This window comes from Polypterus senegalus, chromosome 5 (genome assembly GCF_016835505.1).
Source record: "Polypterus senegalus isolate Bchr_013 chromosome 5, ASM1683550v1, whole genome shotgun sequence".
NCBI classification, from domain to species: domain Eukaryota; kingdom Metazoa; phylum Chordata; class Cladistia; order Polypteriformes; family Polypteridae; genus Polypterus; species Polypterus senegalus.
The window spans coordinates 12,462,197-12,476,753 of NC_053158.1; positions in this window are offsets into that span (position 1 = coordinate 12,462,197).

The window sequence follows — 14,557 nt, forward strand, 5'->3', positions numbered from 1 at the left end:
TTATATTCAATATATATTGGCGTAGCCGTCACTGCAGTCAGTGCTTTTCTTTCCCCAAGTAACCGATCACCACACAATCAGCTCTGTAATAGAAGTTAAGCCATCTGTAAGCTTAGCACCGATTCTTCAAAACGTTTAAGGAACATTGAAATATCTTCGTAGTACATGTTTAATTATTCTATCCTTAATGACACTCCCAGTGAAGAATATAGATTATTTAAATGAAGTTAAAGTTTTATCTGTATAATTTAATAAACATATTTTGCTGCATTTCACCTTAAAAATGATATCGTCATCATATGTAAATACACGCTTTATAAAGTGGCTCAGGTTGTGCGATATTATAACTATAGGGTAAAGTTTACAGTGGGGTGATGTACTTATAAGTACAAACAGTTCTACAAGGAGCAATTGATTGAGTGCATTTAAAGTTCTTGGGATGAAACTGTTTCTGAACCGCGAGGTCCGTACAGGAAAGGCTTTAAAACGTTTTGCAGTGGCTGAGACAGCGTGTCCTTGAAGCTGTATACCGATAATTCTCTTTCCGATCAGCTGCTGCTGTGATTCACACTCAGATACAGTGATATAAATACTCCGAGTGGTGCAGTGAGAGTAATATGGAGAAAGATGATCAACTGTGGCAACTCCTAACGGGAGGAGCTGAAAGAAGAAGAAGAAGAAGAAGAAGTGAGAGTAACAACGCTAAAGCAGTTATGGTATTTGGAATACTATGGCTGTTCCCTGAACCATTATATTGTTACAAGTTAATTACAATCAGATGCATTACACTAATAAACAATATGCGGTTAGTTTCAGTGTATTTATAAAGCCGCATCAGGAAAATAATGAGTAACCACACAGGAACAGTACCATTGCTTTGACGCTGGGTGCCGCCAGTCTGCAAAATCGAATGGAGAACTTGCGTACGACAAGGTATGAGGTACCGTGGAAAAGTGCCTGGCTTTACGCCAAGTGTAGGTTTTATGCATCGCGATTTGAACGTGGAAAAGTTTCTGTGCGTACGCACCGTTTATACATGAGGCCCCAGATGTCCTATAAACCAGAATGGACAGTTGTTATATGCACAGAAATTTCAAGGGTGGTAGCTCATCTCAAAAGGTATAAGAAGAACCAGAATATAATATAATAGACTTTTATTTAATATAAATCATTTGGGTGGAAACCATTGAACCAACTGGAGTAAAATTTATGCACTGATTGACACCGTATGTAAATTCAATAGTTTATAAAATGAACATCTATCTTTGTTTTTTCTGATCATTCTGACCAGGCTGTAATGGACTGTTTTTGATGAATGCTCCCTCCAAGGCATTATGCCAAGAAGTAGTTAAAAGATACCATGATCATCTGCCTGATTACTGATTTCTCCAGTTATGGGACGTTTCTTTCTTTAATAAGACTAGGGGGCAGTTGATCAGTTGATTCTGGGGTTTCATCAGGGGTCTGTTTTAGCTCCTACTCTGCTTGCATGGACTGGGTGTTGGGCAAAGTCAAGCGACTGTGGGGCATCTGTTGGTGAAGAAAGATTCACTGATCTTGACATTGCTGATGATGCTGTGATCTTTGTGGAGTCAATGGAGGCTCAAGAGACTGAGTGAGGAGTCTGAGTGTCTGGGCTTGTGAGGGTCCTGATAAAACCATCAGCAGTGTGTCTGTCTGTAGAGAGAGTGTCAACCTCGTCGAGAGGTTTACTTACCTAGGCAGTGATATTTATGTCTCTGGTGACTCTTCCTATGAGTTTACCAGAAAGGTGTGTCTGGTGCTCCCGCTACCTCTGCAAAAGGATGAAGGTCCAAGTCCTTAGAGTCCTGGTGCTTTCTGTCTTGCTATAAGGTTGTGAGACATGGATGCTCTCCAGTGACCTGAGATGAAGACTGGACTCCTTCAGTACTGTGTCTCTTCAGAGAATCTATGGGTACTGTTGGTTTGACTTTGTTTTTCTCATGGAGTCCCAAATGAGGCACATTACCTGCATTGTGAAGGAGCGTCAGTTACAGCACTACAGCCATGTGTTGCGATTTCCCAAGGGTGATCCTCGAGTAGCTGGACCAGGCAAAGGGGTCACTCAGTTAACACCTGGCTGAGTCAGATATATGGTAATTTCTGGAAGGGTGGGACTGGACCACATGGGGTTTTGCCAACCAGGACCCAGAGTTATTTCATTATATGGTAGGTGTACCAGTGCATGATCCCCAACATGACCTGATGTATTGTTGTCCTGGAGACATCACAAAGGTATTAAGGACATCTCTTTTTTTCCATTACTAACGGTCTTGACATAAATTGTCATGTTCCTTATGAACTCCTCAAATTAGTGCAGCTTACACTACTTCAGACTTTTCTACTATTTTTGGTAAGTCATTTTATACATTCTTATTCTTATCTACTTCTTTGACGTCTTTTAAATCACATTCAGCTACATTCTGTGTCTGATAATGTGCGATAGAATTAAATGTTGTTGTTGCTGTTTTTAATCATTTTTGACTCTTCTACTTATTATTTTGGAATCACCATCTATCAAAACCCTAAATAGGTGCAAAACCACAATGAAACTTTGTGACAAAGCCCATGGAAAATTAAAACATGGCATTACATCATAACACATCCATAATAACCAACATGTTACCTACAGCTGCGCCACTGTTAATTTTTGATAGAGTTATGAGTTCCTCTCAATGCAAGCCACTGAGAGACATTTTGGAGGAGACATAACTAAAAAAAACATAAGCAAATTAGGAGACAAGCAGGTACACAGTCAAAAACAGGCACGTCTGGACATACAGTAAGTGAGCTTAACACAAATCAGTATCAAGAAAGAAATGGAAAAAATTAGAGGTAAAGAACATCAAAATGTTGAGGTATCACCCCAGTGTGAGAAGGGGCTCAAGTTCCTCTCCAAGCCACATGCAACACTTTCTTGGCCTCAACTACACTATGTGAAAAAGTAAATACCCCCCCTAGAAACTGTTGACTTTTTCAACATACTTCTGCATTTTCAGATCTTCATGCTAACAGTGCCTACAGATAAAGGTGACATACTTGAACAAATGACACATACAATTGACATGATGTATTCATTATCATTATCTAAATCAGGGGTTCCTAACCTGAGGTACGTGGACCCCTAACGTTTCAGGGGGTCCGTGAGGGTCAGATAAAAATTAACATTTATATCCACTATACAGACCGGTACTGTTGATTTTTCTCGCATGAACTTTCTCACGTGATTTTTCTCGCGCATTACATCTCTTGCCTTTATTCTTCTCACAAGTATTTATCTCACCTGAGCCTAATGTGTAAGTTACATACTTGTGAGAAAACTAATGCACAACAAAAATAATGGTGAGAAAAATGCCTGGCAAGAAAAATAGCAGTCACTATACAGCCCTCCCCCTTGTCCCAATCAACGATTTGCCATTTCCCATTTCCACATTTATCCATTTAAAATTAATTATATAACAAAAGCTAAATGGGGGTGAATACTTTATGAATTCTCAGTATACCTCTGACCTGGAGATGGTAGTATGGTGATGCCAGCACTGTACAAAAATAAAATGGACATTGTCACACATGTGCGACTAGGAGGGAGCTGAGTGGACCAAGTGGAGGTAATTACCCGCCAGGCCATGGGGTGGCAGGGTGCAATAAACCTATCTCTGTTATCACTGCAGGCCAAATACGGGAAAACCTGCCTGACTCAACATCACTTCCAGTTCCAGGGGCCAAACTGACGTCAATCCTGGTTACGGTGCCCAGACCGACGTCACTCCCGGTTATGGTGCTCAGACCGACGTCACGTCTGGTTCCAGCTAAATGCCATCACCTCTGGTTTTCGGCTTATAAAGCTGCCGTCTATTCCTAACCTCATCAGTCCAGTTCAGGACTCAAAACAATGCACCTGAGTGCTCTGTCAAAACTCTTTTGCAGCCAGGGAATCTCTTCCAGCAGCACTTCCACCACAATCCAAGGCTCTATAATCCTCCCGGCGCCCCCTGGCAGTGACCACGGGCCCCAACATGGTTGAGTTTTTAAGCTCTAATCCCATGGCCCCCATATGAACCAGGGTGGCTGCCCTCTCATGGAATGGACCGGGAGAGGTATTGTCACACTAGGGTCCCCAGCCATCCGCCACAACATAAAATGGCGATTTTCTTCAAATGACGAATAGCTTTTTGTTAAATCCTGACAGAAATTATAAGGTCATAAAAAAGTTTATCCCCCTTAAATATTTTTCACAAATAAAACATAGAGATAAGTCATATTTTTCCATTTTTAATTTTGTCATAAAAGCAAGATTATTAAAAAATTGTTTGCTTTTGGAGCAGAGTCAGGACTTTAAGAGCAGAATCCCATTTTACTTCAGCATTGTAAATATTCACATGTTTACACTGAAGTGTTCCATATTATTTGTTTGATGCATAATTCATATACATCATTTGTACTATAACAAGTTGATTGAACCAAACATGCAGGCATTACAATAGAATAATATTCTCAAAAATTTATCTGAAGAACCATTCCTTGTAGCTCTCGCTAATATTAAATTGCCCGAAACTGCGATCTGCATGTCCCAGCAGCCATTTGCTTTGCCGTTTTTGCACAGAACCAAATTATTTTACCCATTAAATGCACGAGCCTATATCACAATGTCATTAATAGGTCAGGGATATGAAATTAAGATGAAATGAAAAGATAGCAAGTTGAATGCAATATCTTGGCTCATATTGTTATATGGTAATAGTGTTATTTGGATGGAGCTTATGACTGTAATGCTTCAGATTGCTTGTCTAGTGAGCAAAGGATTGCAAAAATATATTAATCATCAGAGCAAATGACTAATGTAGTGACCCTTCCGTAACTTTTATGACATAAGGTGATGAAATGCAAGCAAACATTTTAAAATAATTGCTCTAATAAAAAATGCCACTCTCATTTTAGTATATGATTTATTTTTGCATGTCCTCCATAATGCTTGGACAAAGACACATTTTCTCCTTGATTTACCCCTGTGCTCGACAGTTGAAAATTACAAATCAAACAATTCAGACGAGATTAAAGTGCACATTGCAGACCCTCATTTAAGGGGATTTGCAGACATTTTGGTCACACTCTTTTTCCAAATGCCCCCCACCCAACCCCACCCCATTTCAGGGCACTATAATGTCCATGTGACACGTTCAGCACCCCTGCAGAAGGCGATTAAAGTGACCGTGCTTCACCTCTCGGACCTGTGGGCCAACATAAACATCTTGGCATCACTGATACATGGAAACATCTGTCCACAAGTATGCAAAGGCTTCATTTTGCTTGCTCATTACCTTATTACTAGGGTGTTGTACTGTGTTAACGATAATGGATGTAGTAAGAAGTCAAGCAAAATGACACCTTTTATCGGCTAACTAGAAAGATTACAATATGCCAGCTTTTGAGGCAACTCAGGCCCCTTCTTCAGGTAGGATGTAATATAGAAACTGGAGTTCCCTGTAGTTATATAGACACCAGAACAGAGATGGCATTGGAAAACCTTTAAGTGAGACATCTTAGATGTAAAAAAAATTAATGGACCTCTTCAGGGTAAGATTAATTTAGCAAGAGAGGAGAACAATGTCTCGTTAAGATCTCTGGATAAGATAACCATCCAATAAAGTCTTTTGAAGTTTCTGATCAGGTGTTCCATACATTGTCGGCCAGTAGTCAGTTTGTCTGTGTCCTCATAGTCCGCATATCTGGATGATATCTGGGTGGGTTTTCTAAGTGACTCCTGATTTCCTGAAGTGAATTTCTACATGTAATGGATGTCTGGCATCAGCTGAGATGATTTCCAGTTTCTTTAGCATTGTCCTCTGACACACACTTACCTGATCAGCTCCAGTATGTCAGTCTCAATAACTTTATCTGCAGGCTCAGGGAATCTGCTGGATGTTTTTAAAATTTTGGTTTGTTAGTCCACTAAACCAGGCAATGAAACTGAAAGAGATGACAGACCGGATGAGACTGAGATAAAAGGACAACACGAGGTCCTCGTCTAATTTAAATAGCTTGAGTTTACCGAGGAAAACTAAACGATGATTGCATTTACAGAATATTTTTTTTTTTGTATTTGCATTCCAGTTAAGATTGTTATCTAAGTCTGTCCTAAGTATTTATATTCATTCACTATGTCTACCTCCTCTTCCCAAAAACAACAATGGGTAAACATACAGATTTCTGTCTGTTAATATCAAATATAATTTACATTTTTTTACATTCAGAGTGGGAAAGTTTTTATTACACCAGTTTACCTTCCAGTTCACTTGATTTGGACAGTGGCTTTCATCCAGGGCAGGGTGCAATCAGCATATTTGATAAAGGAGCAGTGGTCATTGTTCTGTCTTGTTGTCCGCATGTTGATCTGTCAAAATTTTACATTGGATGCCCTTCCTGACGTAACCCTCCCCATGTATCTGGGCTTGGGACTGGCATGAAAAAACGCACTGGTTTGTGATCTGTAGCAAGAGTAGGGAGAAGGTTGAGGAGACTCCAGAGAGGTGGAGATATGCTCAAGAGAGGAGAAGAAAGAAGGTCAGTAGGAACACCAAGACAGAATACATGTGTGTGAATGAGAGGGAGGTCAGTGGAATGGTGAGGATGAGGGAGTAGAGCTGGCGAAGGTGGATGAGTTTAAATACTTGGGATCAACAGTACAGAGTAATGGGAATTGTGGAAGAGAGGTGAAAAAGAGAGTGCAGGCAGGGTGGAGTGGGTGGAGAAGAGTGTCAGGAGTGATTTGTGACAGATGGGTATCAGCAAGAGTGAAAGGGAAGGTCTACAGGACGGTAGTGAGACCAGCAATGTTATATGGGTTGGAGACGGTGGCACAGGAGACAGAGCTGGAGGTGGCAGAGTTAAAGATGTTAAGATTTGCATTGCGTGTGTGAAAGGGAAGGTCTACAGCAGGGGTCGCCAACTCCAGTCCTGGAGGACCACCGTGCCTGCAGGTTTTCATTCTAACCCTTTTCTTAATGAGTCACCTGTTTTTGCTGCTAATTAACTGCCTTTAAATTCATTTTATTTGACTTGCTCTTGAAGACTCAGACTCCTTGATTGTTTCTTTTTCCTTAATTAGCCGCCAAACAATAATGAGATCCAAAATGAGCTAAAACAACTGGTGTCCATCATACAATATCTGAAAATAAAGAAAGATGAAGGTCTCAGGAATGCTGATCTGCTCAGGTCCCAAAACATTTTACCAGCACTCTTAGAAAAGAGAAAATCAAAAATTTCAGAAATGTCTGCTATTACACAATGAGAGCAGCAATAAGCCATAGAATTAAAGAACGGGTTTTAATTAACAAGGAGAATCAGCACCTAATTAAGCAACTGGTTGGAGTGAAATTGGTTAGTTGACTTAGATGGTCTTCTGTTGGCTCACTCACTTCATGTTTCATTTCTGTTTGGGTGACATTTAAGGAAAGAAATGAAACAAGAGGAACAATGAAGAAATTCAGGCGAGCACATCTTTAAAAAACAAGTCAGCTAAAATTAATTCAAAAGAAGTTAATTAGCAGCAAAAACAGGTCACTAATTAAGAAAAGGGTTAGAATGAAAACCTGCAGCCACGGTGGTCCTCCAGGACCGGAGTTGAGGGACCCCTGGTGTACAGGACGGTAGTGAGACCAGCTGTGTTATATGGGTTGGAGACGGTGGCACAGGAGACAGAGCTGGAGGTGGCAGAGTTAAAGATGTTAAGATTTGCATTGGGTGTGCCGAGGATGGACAGGATTAGAAATGAGAACATTAGAGGGTCAGCTCACGTTGGGAGACAAAGTCAGAGAGGTGAGATTGCATTGGTTTGGACATGTGCATAGGAGAGATGCTGGGTATATTGGGAGAAGGATGCCAAGGTTAGAGCTGCCAGGGAAGAGGAAAAGAGGAAGGCATAAGAGAAGGTTTATGGATGTGGTGAGAGAGGACATGCAGGTGGCGGGTGAAACAGAGCAGAATAAAGAGGACAGGAATATATGGAGTAAGATGATCCACTGTGACAACCTCTAACGGGAGCAGCCGAAAGAAGAAGAAGAAGGTCATTGTTCTGTCTCAGGTCACTTGTGAACTATTGTGAGTCAATAATATGTAATGTTGATAAGAAACAGCCCTTCGGACTTTCTGTCTTTGAAAGAATTACTTTTTCAAAAGCGTCCTGTATATTGTGGTCCAGATCTAATTATGCAATTTTCATTACGCCATAACTTATTAATTTTATTACATAGAAAATCACCTGAAAAATCCCGACCATTGAAAAGTGTGCAAACTGACGACATGAAGAATCATCTTTGCACCAAATTGGAATCGACCCCGCATAAATCAAAGTCATCCAGACCATCTGGATCTGCATAATTAGATCTGGACCACCCTGTACCTTGACAGTCTGTGAGCGATTTAAAAGAAAGTCCATAAGGTGACCAATGGGTTTACCTTCATACAATTCATTTTTTCAATCTGTATGTGAGGCTGTATGGTACTGAACGTTAAAGGAAAATCCAGAAATAGTGCTCTGACATATGTCTGATCAAGAAAAGTATAGATTTGACATAAGATAACAAGCCGAGCATCTTCAACACTTCTGTATGCAGAGTAAGCAAATTGGTGCTTGTCTGGAAAAGACGGAAATACAGAATTTTTTGGGCCTGGTGACAACCGGTTCCATCCTTGCTGCCTTGATCCAAGCAGTTTTACCCGACTTATCGATAAATCCAAATCTCTGACAAGATCGTAGAGCTCTGCCTGAGAAATCAAATGAGGATCGCTGGATGTTGATGGCTTGAAATCTGGATCATCAGCAGGTTCGGCAACTTTCATCTGCTTTGATTCATTCATCTCTGCCTCTGTGCCCTCATCCTCCAGCGTCCACACTTCTGGTACTTATGGAACAAGGAAAATGTTTGTCGTGTGGCACTGGTCTCATTACAGAAGCAAGGTTCCGGTACTCAATAAACTTTCTGTTCTCGGATGAAAATCCCGAGACATTCGTCATGCAGAAGTAAAACGATCCTTCTGTTCCCTCCATGTCACTGGGATGGCAAACGGCATGGATGGACGCACACCCTTTAGCCAAGCTTGCACGCTGATAGCGCAAGATGCACAACATTAATAAGGAGCTCAAACTTTGTCCTGGTCACCAATTATGCACCCAAAGTTGAACTCATCTGCCTTCTTTATGAGTGCTGTCATTCTCTGTTTCTGTGCATTCAAATAAAACTGTAAGATGTAACAAACCGTGTCACGGCTATTGCGATACTAGCGCGACATTTCAGAAATTATATGAAATTAAATTTGCAGCCTTTGCACCCAACAGTTTTATTTCTAATATAATGCTCATTGTCACTGATATCAGGTAGAAAGACTGCGGCTGCCACTCACTGCTAGGTATAAATAGGGTTGTGTTGTCATGGAAACAAGTCATCGTCTTGAAGGCGCACCCGAGATCACACGATCAGACAGATGTTCTTGCAGTAGTTTAGTTATGAGTCTCCAGTAGAAATTACATCAGATATGACTGTAAACTATAAAGATTTTGACCTAAGAAGATCATGAGCTAATGCCAGGCAGCAAAACCTGGGCACCCATGACTATGCGAACACTCCAGTTTGAAAATCTCGCAATTTATATTGCAAAATTACAAAATCTGTTTCTCAAAAACCTTGTGTGACAGGAAAACATAAAATGTATTTCTGTGACCATCATCACAAAATCTATCTGACACACGCAAAATTAGGAAGGAAACTTTGTATACCAGTGAAACATTAATGCTGAGTACATTCAACAGAGAGTAACTGACAGGCAGAGAGAAATCAGCTGATCCACCTTAATCAAAGGATACGTGTCTGTGCGTGTTTCTGTGTATCTGTTGTACGAGATTCATATAAGCAGTGGAAATGTTTGTGATGTGCCACCAGTTGGAATGACAAATGTAAGGCACTTTATTACTACAAATGTTTGTGATGTGCCACCTATTGGAATGATGAATGCAATGCATTTTAGCACTACAAATGTTTGTGATGTGCCACCTATTGAAATGATGAATGCAATGCATTTTAGCACTACAAATGTGTGTGATGTGCCATCTGTTGAAATGACAAATACAATGCATTTTATCACTGCAAATGTTGGGGATGCGTCATCTGTTAGAATTACAAATGCAATGCATTTTATTAGTATGTGCTTTGTAAAATACATTACAAAGGATAGTGCACTGCAAACGTTATTGCCAAGGACTACATTGGTTATTTAGATTTCAACCCATCCAAGATGAGTAGCAAAGTTACTTTTAATATATAATATATAGATAGATATATGGAAGGAAGAAGTACAGTTTCTACAATATGAAAAGTAAGGTTTTTTTCTGTTATACTTTAACAAAAAGTTGTCAATTCGTTTTAACGCTATAAGAGGCAATCCAGCATATATAATGTAATTGGCCATGGTCTGCCCTTTACACCAATAAATTGTACTAATACAGAATAAGCAAATCTAAGCAAACTGCCTTTTTCTTTCTTTGAGAATTCAACCCGACGTAAAACTAAGACTCTGAATGTAAAGTCACAAGGTGTGAGGCGCTGCCCTGACAATCTTTGTGATTGGCAGGTGGTGCCTTTGTTAGGTCTGAGTCCTCTGTGAGCTTCAAATAGCTTTCAGGTTAGTGTGAAAGCAATTAAGAGTCCGGCTGATCAAAGAAAAGATTTTCTTTCCTGCCCAGTTTATGACACTCGGCGTTCAATGTCAGAATGTCACAAACTGAGGTCACGAGTGGGCCAAGTCAATACTTTCATGTTCTTAGAGGCTTTATGACTTGGAGGTTTGAGATGTTTTTGTTCTCTTTTTTATTTTTAAATATTAAAAGTGGGCTAAAAGCTGAATTAGAAGAATGAAATGAAGGCAACATTTTTGAGCATTGTGTCACTGTGCACAGCATATTTTTGAAGATGGCCATCATATGCTTAGATTTAAAAACAGGTTTCCATATGTTTAGCCTACAAGTAATTATTTCAACACTAAAAGAATTATTGAGTGAGCACTAATGGTTCCTGCATTCTGGGAAATTTCTGGTCCAGTCATTGTCTGTGCAGGTTTTGCATACACTTCTTATTATCTTAGAAGTTATCACCAGATTTTGTGGTTGCTCTCAACACCCTCTGTGCTCTGTGATGGACTAGGGTCTGTCTGGTGAGGGTAACAGATCTGCGCGTAAAATAGGCTCTTGGTGACGATGTTGTAAAAAAAAAAAAAAGTATATATATATATATATATATATATATATATATATATACAGTATATATATATATATATATATACTGTATATATTGTCACAATAATGAGACATACGCCGATACAGGTTTGGGGCAGCCACCTGTATATTCTGGTATCCTGGCTGCAAAGTCATTTTTTATCAAAATAAACAGCACTGGTGTGCATACAAGTGAGTCCAAAACAAGACTGAGGATTTAGGGAAAAGGGACAGGAAGACAGGAAGTGAGGTCATAAGGATCCGGCCCATGTTCTTTAGCCATTGGTTCGAGCTCAGACGTGACATCACAGGGGCCAGAGCCAGTAAGCCAGTAAGTGACGTCAAGAATGCCAGGTGGAATCTCCGGGGAATGGTCTACAGGAAGGAGAGAAAAAGAGTCAGTGCACTCTGCCAGCTCCTGGTATGCCTCAGAACTGCCGTCACTAAAGCCCTTTAGATGCCTCCCATGCGCACATGTGTGACTATATATACAGTATATACTGCCTGGCAGTAGCTCATTGGATAATGGATGGATATTGTAGATGCCACACGGGCTGGACAAACATCCCAGCCAGGAAAGGGGATCGGAAAAGGTGGTTTTTTATTCCCCCCAACACGCTAGATGGCAACAGCCCCGGAGTTCGGTGCACCGTAAGGAACCAGCAGGGCATGTCGGGATATCCAGTCCGGTAGAGCAGCCTTGCTGCGGTCTTTGGGTACCACGAGAGGGCGCTGTAAAGAGACAAGGTCCCTAAAATGGACTTCTGTACTCCCAGGTCTGAAATAAAAAAGGGACCACACTCCCTTATTCAGGCGAGTTGGAGCTGGGTGGTAGAGAGACAACACTTGACTGGAGGAGGGCAGCACAGTGGTGAGAGAATTATTGGGAGGAGAAGGAAAACTTGTGGGTTGTGCTTTTTGTACCATTACAAAGGTATTTGTGGTTAATAAACAACCCTTATTTATTTATCTTCATGTTGGGTTTTGGGCTTTCCTGATGCCAGAACAGAAGTTTAAGTACTTATTGAATCAAAGGATCACATTCCAACAGGACAATGACCTTTATTTGATTTTAGTTTTTTCCACATTTAATTTTTCACTTTATGTCAGGTCACAACGACCTTTGGACTAAGCAGGTTCAAAAACTTGAGGATGGAGTGTATGCCGACTCCTATATTTTTTTCTTCTTTCCTGGTCAAATGCCCCAATAATACAAAAGGTGAGCCCATTCTGAAAAAATTGTGTTACTTCCAAAAGACCCCATATTCCACAAAAAACTTTAAAAATCTGTCTCTTTTCTGAATGACACTTATAGTTCTGTACTCTTCCAGACTTCTTTCATGGGCATGGAACACAGTAGAAAATTATTGGAAGCTTATCTTATTGATTTATTTCAATGAAAAAAAAAAAGCATTTACCTAACCAGTCCATTTATCAGTGTTGTCCATCAACTGATAGCGGAAAGTAATTTCTCAAAGTATGACGGATCCATTGAAAGTGGCTACAATTTGTCAGCTCTTGGGGATGCTTTATTTTCAGTGTCAAGGTTTTATTGAATAACAGCTGCCAGTTATCAGCTATGTTTGCTTGAGTCTGCAAAATCTTAGGCCAGTTGATGGAGAACGCATGCATGTATATGTGCAAGTATATATATACACTCACCTAAAGGATTATTAGGAACACCTGTTCAATTTCTCATTAATGCAATTATCTAATCAACCAATCACATGGCAGTTGCTTCAATGCATTTAGGGGTGTGGTCCTGGTCAAGACAATCTCCTGAACTCCAAACTGAATGTCAGAATGGGAAAGAAAGGTGATTTAAGCAATTTGGAGCGTGGCATGGTTGTTGGTGCCAGACGAGCCGGTCTGAGTATTTCACAATCTGCTCAGTTACTGGGATTTTCACGCACAACCATTTCTAGGGTTTACAAAGAATGGTGTGAAAAGGTAAAAATTTCCAGTATGCGGCAGTCCTGTGGGCGAAAATGCCTTGTTGATGCTAGAGGTCAGAGGAGAATGGGCCGACTGATTCAAGCTGATAGAAGAGCAACTTTGACTGAAATAACCACTCGTTACAACCGAGGTATGCAGCAAAGCATTTGTGAAGCCACAACACGCACAGCCATGAGGCGGATGGGCTACAACAGCAGAAGACCCCACCGGGTACCACTCATCTCCACTACAAATAGGAAAAAGAGGCTACAATTTGCACGAGCTCACCAAAATTGGACAGTTGAAGACTGGAAAAATGTTGCCTAGTCTGATGAGTCTCGATTTCTGTTGAGACATTCAAATGGTAGAGTCAGAATTTGGCATAAACAGAATGAGAACATGGATCCATCATGCCTTGTTACCACTGTGCAGGCTGGTGGTGGTGGTGTAATGGTGTGGGGATGTTTTCTTGGCACACTTTAGGCCCCTTAGTGCCAATTGGGCATCGTTTAAATTCCACGGGCTACCTGAGCATTGTTTCTGACCATGTCCATCCCTTCATGACCACCATGTACCCATCCTCTGATGGCTACTTCCAGCAGGTTAATGCACCATGACACAAAGCTCGAATCATTTCAAATTGGTTTCTTGAACATGACAATGAGTTCACTGTACTAAAATGGCCCCCACAATCATCAGATCTCAACCCAATAGAGCATCTTTGGGATGTGGTGGAACGGGAGCTTCGTGCCTTGGATGTGCATCCCACAAATCTCCATCAACTGCAAGATGCTATCCTATCAATATGGGCCAACATTTGTAAAGAATGCTTTCAGCACCTTGTTGAATCAATGCCACGTAGAATTAGTTCTGAAGGCGAAAGGGGGTCAAACACCGTATTAGTATGGTGTTCCTAATAATCCTTTAGGTGAGTGTATATATATATATATATATGCATGTGCGTGTGTTTATCTATCTATCTATCTATCTATCTTTCTATCTGCGTGTATATATATATATATATATATATATATATATATACAGGTGGGCCATTTATATGGATACACCTTAATAAAATGGGAATGGTTGGTGATATTAACTTCCTATTTGTGGCACATTAGTATATGGGAGGGGGAAACTTTTCAAGATGGGTGGTGACCATGGTGGCCATTTTGAAGTCGGCCATTTTGGATCCAACTTTTGTTTTTTCAATAGGAAGAGGGTCATTTGAAACATCAAACTTATTGGAATTTCACAAGAAAAACAATGGTGTGCTTGGTTTTAACGTAACTTTATTCTTTCATGAGTTATTTACAAGTTTCTCTTTGTGTACAGCCA